The sequence below is a fragment of the Musa acuminata genome, chromosome BXJ3-3 (genome assembly GCF_036884655.1).
Source record: "Musa acuminata AAA Group cultivar baxijiao chromosome BXJ3-3, Cavendish_Baxijiao_AAA, whole genome shotgun sequence".
NCBI lineage: Eukaryota > Viridiplantae > Streptophyta > Magnoliopsida > Zingiberales > Musaceae > Musa > Musa acuminata.
Genome location: NC_088351.1, coordinates 37,848,764 through 37,856,012, shown reverse-complemented (window position 1 = coordinate 37,856,012; position 7,249 = coordinate 37,848,764). Strand labels below are relative to the sequence as shown.

Below are 7,249 nucleotides of genomic sequence, written 5' to 3'. Positions count from 1 at the left end.
TGCTACTTTTCTTTCCTTCTCCTCTTCGATTGCTAATAGTGGTGGCATCCTCTCCTCTCCTATCACGACGAACTCTTTTATTTATCTCATCTTACGAATAGTGATTACATCTCCCATGTGTGATATATTATACATTCTTTTTACTTATTATAATTAATTGATATTTTTTTATTTTATGTTGTATATGTTATAATATTTATGGATCTATGCAATAGAAATCGTGATAATATCACGAGACTAATTTATCTTTAAATATATAGTATAAATAATCTCGATCATAGATTATTTGAGAGGGACATCAAGATAATCGAATAGATTGGTGTGTTGTTTACCCATCCATATATAACTGCTCATGTGAGTATACTAGAGATACTGTTAGTATCAAGAGCACTAAGGAGGGGAGTGAATTAGTGCAGGGGGTGAATTAGTGCAACGGAAAACTTTCATTGGTTCAAAAATGACTTTCGTACAAAGAAATCTGTTTTCGATGAAAATTGTTTCGGAAAGAACTTTAACTTAAGATTGAAACTGAAGTATAATTGATGTAAAGTAACGGAGGCAGTTTGCAATTAAGATAAATAGTAGAATGTAGATGCAAAACCGAGATTTAGAGTGGTTCGGTCAATCTTGACCTACATTCACTTTTGGCTTCCTCCTCCGACGAGATCACCGACATCCACTAGGAGCCTTCTTTCGATAGGCGAAGGCCAACCACCCTTTTATAGCTTTTCTCCTTTTGACAGGCTTAGGAGACAACCCTTATAGATTTTCACTTCTCTCTTGAATGATCAAAACTTAAAAAGAAAGAGGGAGAAGAACTTCTAGTCTTTTACAACACTTTTAATCTCTCAAATACTCCAAATAAAAGTAAACTTTCGATGTTCCTTTCGTGCAGAAAGGGTGGGGTTTATATAAGCCTCAATCAGTTTAAAATTGGAGCTCAAAAGTATCATCTCCCAGATTTTCGGGGTCCTGGCGTACTACTGCCCAGCATCTAATACTAAACGGTACTACCGCTCAGTCTAGACAGTACCATCACTTGGTAAAGCTCAGAGATCGAGCTCTAGCGGTATCACTGCCTGACTAGGGCGGTACCACCGCCCAAAACTCCTGGGAGATCGAGCCTCCTAGGTCATGCCACCATCGACCAGGAATTCTAGGTCCAAATGGGCTAATCCATTCGGCCCAATTTGGGTCTATCAAGGGTCCAATTGGCCCCTGATTAAGTTAATGGGATCACCTCCCAATCTTAACTTAATCCACCAACTAACTATGACAATTAAGACATCATAACTGTAATTTGTGTTCAATCGCTTCTTCTGGTGAACTTCCGACGAACCCTTAGTGATGCTCCGGCGGACTCCCGGCAAACTCTTGGACTTGCGATGATCCTCTTGGCGAGTTCCGACGAGCTTCTTTAGCAAGCTCTTGGACTTCTCGAATTGTTCCTGTAGAACCTCCAACGACCGTCCGGACTTCCGACAAACTCTCGAACCCCCGACTTGATCTTGGTCTTGATTCCGGCTCAACACCTGCTGCATGTCTTACTGCCATCGTAGTTAATCCTGCACACTTATCTCAATATATAGATTAGATAAACAAATGACAATTGACTTCATCATCAAAATCTGAGATTCAACAGATATAGTATAAGAACTCATTGGAAAATGAATTCATTGATTGTTCCGCTCACGAAATGCTAGATGGTTGATAATACCTCATTGTCAGATAATGATTCTGATGTTCCAATGGTGTAACTGTTCCTTAGACTTAAGACACTAAGAATGTCGTACTTCACTATTTGATACTGATCTTATAGACCTGAAAATTCTAGATCTAGCACAGCCGGTCATCGAGAGTGATAACCAACATTACGAGGGCAGGATTCATTAGGGATCAGTTGATAGAGGATCTCTATAAATAGGAGGGAATCAAAGGGGCATAGATTAGACCATTTTGGTTGCCACCTCTTATACTTATCTCTCCTTCTCCTCTTTAGCCGATAGCCCTAGTTTGGGACATGTAAATAACAAGAAGGATCAGCCCCTTCTTCGACGTGTGGTGCGCGTGAAAATAATGACTGCGTAGCAATTTGAGGAGCATCTTTACAGCATCTATCGTGTGAATCATCACTAGAGAAGAGGACAGTTGACTTTCTTCATTTTCTCCAAATATGCAATCTCCTTACATAATATATCTTTTACAAATGTACAGTTTTTAGTTTTACAGTTTTTTATACAATTTTTTTTTTACAAAATATTTTAAAATTTTATTTTTCTGTTTTTTTTTGCTGCACTTGTGATTTTGGTCCCGATTTCTCAAACACTATACTCCTCTCCTACTACAAACAGTGATAACATCCTTCGCTCTGTAGCATAGGTGGCTTCATCGGCGGTAGCATCCGTGGGAACATGTCCTTTTTCTTTCGTGTCTCTTTGTTGAAATTATTGTTGCCCAACAACATTAAATCTTGAATAAGATCTAACAATATCGTGTGCTTTCACTAAACATAACAACATTAAATCTTGAATAATATACAACAATATTGCGTGCTTTCACTAAACACATCTTCTACTGAGTATGTTGGCAAAATAAAATCTTCTTAGCATTAGCTAGACGAGAAACTTGTACTTCCGATGCATCCTTATTTTCATCAAAAGACTTGAAAATATTATAAAGCCTAATAACTATAGTAAGAATCTATTTCTTGATATTTAGCAGTATTAAGTGCAATAATGAATTATCCAGGTACAAACTTGTCATTTTCCTACCTGTATTCCAGCATGACTGTACAAGTAGAAGCCAAACTAACAAGGATAACAAATTTTAGAGTCAACTATGGTACCTGCCAAATCAAATCATCGACTCTAACTCTAGCTTTAAGAATGCAATCACTATCACTAAATCTCAAAATACCGTATCGTACTGGTGTTTCGACCTGGGCTCGGTACCGGTACGGTACGGTGTACCGAACGATACACCTAGGTGTGCCGCGTACTATAGCTCTGCTACAGTGCTACGGTACAGCTACAGTATCGGACCGGTAATAGGTGGTCCGCGTACCGACCACCTGTCGGACCAATACGTACCGCCCGTATCGAGCGGTACATTTCGGTACTACATAGAATAGTAGGAAAGCGATATCTAGCTCTTTTTTTGTTCATGATAAATCTAACTTTGATACAAACCTAAAATTATTTTAAAAATAATATATGTGACTAAATAGAATAGTAGGAAAGTCCGCTATCATAGTATCAATAAAGAGATATCTAGCTCTCTTTTTGTTCATGAAATCATAAAGAAAGCGAGAATACTTAGTCCGTCATATCGGGGGACAACTAGAATCATCGATTCTAACTCTAGTCTTCAAGAATATAATCACTATTACGAAATCTAACTTTGATATATACAATGGAACCTAAAATCATTTTGAAAATCATGTATGTGACTGAATAAAAAGTATAAGAAATTTCATTGTTATAGTATCAATAAAGAGATATCTAGCTCGTTTCCTGTTCGTGAAATTAGAGTTTCAAATAAGAAGAGTGTTGAGACTTGGATAGTTGAGTTTTAGTTTAGGTTTTGGTTCTAATAGGAATACGGTTGCCATATATGATACCAGATATCAATTTAATCTAATAACTTAACTCTAATCAACGTTGACTTAACCAGCACTAACTAAAGTTGGACAAAGTTCAGATGACAGTAAATACTACGCAAAGCTAAAACCACATGGCGACAGCAATCACGAAGGCAATCCACAAGAGCTGAGGCGCCTTGAGACGAGCCGAGGCGGACGGCACCGGCCCCGCCGCCGCCTCCGCACTCACTGCTGCAAACCTTGTATGCTCGTCGTTTGTCGCCCGAGGCACTACACGCACGCGTAGCTTGAGCCCGTTTTTGCAGTTCTCTGGAGTAGAGCTGGCGAAATAGCGCGCCCCTTCTCCGTCGAGGCTCACCTTATCGACGCCGCTGGTGTACATGCCGATGGGGTCGTCGAGATCGCATTCCTCGAGCTTGTCGCTGCTCCGTAGCTCGAGGATTCTCTCTTCGGCTGCTGCATACGCAAACCCTGCCAAACATAAGATGATCTATCAGTAAAGGCTTCTTAAGATCTCTTTGTTTCATCATCTCAGTTTTAACATCTAGAGAAACTATTATCATATGCTTATATTGTCGATCTAAATATAGACTAAGTGCAGATCTTCTGCACTCAAATTGTGCCCACAAGTAGATGTTGGAGGAGCAATTTTGTAAACGCCCTTCTGCTTCTACTCTGAGCCACCAATAAGAAGAATGGCCTCCAGAAGTTTGAAGTATATGCACGAGTTTGTTCCTTGGTAAGAGATTTAATGGTGAATAATATCGACATAAAATAGTTAAATTTCACAACCTAATATTAAAATGTTTATAGCATGAAACCAATTAATATAAATGTTTATTTTAACAATCTTTTTTTTGGGCACAAGACAAGTATTCCAAAACACAATATATTATGAAGAATAAGTGTCTACTACTTAGGTTGTACCTATAACATTAAAGTTGAATAAAGATAAAAAAAAAATGCACCTTAAGATATCTATGGATTGCATGTAATTTCCAAAGAAGAAAAAACAAGAGAAAACAAGGATAAATGTGTGTATGTGAGAGAGAGAGAGAGAGAGAGAGAGAGAGAGGATAAAGGGTCTTACAAATCTCATCTCCGACCCTAAAGATCCTATCCTTGGACCAAGCAGCCAAATTGGAAGAAAGATCCCAGCCAAGGTCATCACCTACCACATGGTGCTGCACCGCTTGTGCTATGGCACCACCCCCTCCGCTCCCAACACAGAGCAGTGTTACCACCACCACAGTGAGCAAACTGGCCATGAGTTCCAGAGGCAAATGTGAGAGAAAGGGTAAGGAAGTGCAGCTGAAGGAAGAAGGCATATGAAGCAAAGGCAGATTAAACAACACCAAGAGAACAGGCTCCTTTTTCGTGTCATTTAATAGCCAACCCAACCAGAAAAGCATGGGTTAGAGAGAAAGATTCCAAGGGTACTGAGCACAGTCAACACAGTTGCTTTTAATGTGTTGTTCACCCCAAGAAGAAAGATGCAAAGTGTGTGTGAGGTCACACACACAGAACACGAGGAACAACAACTGGAGACAGTCCATCATCTTCCTCATTGGACCAGTCATCGTCTCTTCCTGAAACTTTGTGTCTCATCATCATTTCAACATCAGTTCCATTCTCCTCTATTAGCTGCACACTTGTCCAAACTTGTGAGGGGATACAATTTAATAAGAGCTGGTTGTGCATATGATTCTTGTGACTCCTATTTATCCTTCGTAGATCTTCCATGATGCAAGTGTTGCTACTAATACAGAAAGTCTCAGGAAATTTTTATATATGAAAAATAATCAAAAAGAGCACTAAAAACATTAACTACACATCGATGATTATTTAGAGAATCGAGTGATACCCTATTAGTTTAAACTTTTGGTTGAATTGACATGTCAATATCAAGCTAATTCAATCATGACATGGCCTCATGCATCCATAAACAAGTTCTTTCTGGGGATGATGTCGATGGTTTATCAGATTCTTCCTTTTTTTGGCTTATCAAGTTTGCATTTGTCTTGCATTTTGACAAGTACAAAATATAGGTGCACCAAACATTCAAACTGATTAAAGAAACTCAATAGGATTTAGTATGCAGTTCAAGTATTATAAATTAAATTAAAGAAACATTCAGACTGATTAAAGAAACTCAATAACATTCAGACTTATCAAGTTTATGTTAAAATTAAATTTGTTCAAGTATTACAAATAGATTAATTTGTTTATTGTATGAAGAGGAAGAAGAAAAAATAGATTAAATATCCATGGAATGATAAGTCAAATTGATTATTTATTTTTAAAATATTTAAAAATAATAATTTATTTTTGATATAATTAATGTAATGTATATTTAGGGACTATATAAATCTTATATATTAGTCATGAAACATATAGAGTTTCTGAAACTCTATTATGTCCTACTCTTCCTCTTCTTATAATTATATTATTTCTTCGTATCAAATTCAACTATTGCTATCCAAATACATTTCTCGTCGTTCACTTTATTTATATGCCCGATAATATTTGTATGCACGATAACACGATAATATAATGTATCCATTTTTTAAATCCCAAGCTTTGATTTCAAATATTATAATAACCACGCAAGACATAGAAAACTCCACAATGATGATAGTAAGACAGTAATTTATCAATCACTCGAAAGAGCTTGAAACTAGCTTATACTTACATGGAAAATTAAAATGGTTTAAGAGGATGACAAATGAGAGTTCTTTACGGAGAAAATAATACATGGCTTATTTGCACATAGATTCCGGCATTTTAGTATATTTTTATAAGATGAAATGTCTTTATATCATATGTGTTTCTAGTACTATGAACAATAACGTCAATTCACTTGTGTGATTAGACTAGGTGGTGGATAAGGTTGCAGCCTGTCAAAATGGTCATTAGAGATAAATAGCAGGAAATAAAGTAATAATATCAAGGTTCTTCATATATAGATCCAAAAATATTCATTAATGATGGCAAACTATAGTCAATGTTGGCAGTCTAATTTACGAGTAATTCAAATTAGACCAGTTTCTCAAAAACACTATAGTAAATGTTAGCTATTTTATGAAATAAGGATATTCTGTGTGAATTAATAGAAAATGGGATGCTAATAAAATAAAAATAAAAATAATCCTTAAAAATTCAATATTTTTAATTTTCTTATAGCTTCAAAATTTTATAAGTTTTTAGATATGTTAAACTTAAATTTAGATCAATAAGCAAACAATTATATATATATATATATATAATATAATATAATATGCAATTTCTTTAAAGATAAATCAGAGTCGAAGAGATCTAGTCACCAGCTTCGCACATCACATCCTTATTCGTCATTGCATGGAAAAGCATGGTCCGGGCAGACAGTGGATCCCAACTTGCGCTTGGCGACCGGCAAACCACCACCACAGCCCTGGAAGCTCACACGTGGGCCATGAGAGTGCCTCTCGACTCATAGGCATCCAGTCACAACAGGAGACAGCCTCTTCTTCCCTCACGCCATCGGGCACGATCCCCGCAGCCGATGCGGATGTTGTGGGAGCCGCATGCTCTGACCAATGACGGTTGGCTCTTCCCACGTCCAACGCTTCGCTCCCGGCGCAGGTTAGCAACAATCAGCCTCCGGTAGGA

General features: G+C 37.4%; 1 long non-coding RNA gene across 1 annotated transcript; it reads right to left on the bottom strand.

Moving 5' to 3' along the window:
• Positions 1 to 3,611: 3,611 nt before the first annotated feature.
• Positions 3,612 to 4,960, bottom strand: LOC135632650 (uncharacterized). The gene is made up of 2 exons (XR_010494730.1): positions 4,692 to 4,960; positions 3,612 to 4,072 (listed from the first exon to the last, which is right to left on the bottom strand). It is a non-coding gene; the product is annotated as an uncharacterized LOC135632650 (long non-coding RNA).
• Between the last annotated feature and the right edge of the window lie 2,289 nt (positions 4,961 to 7,249).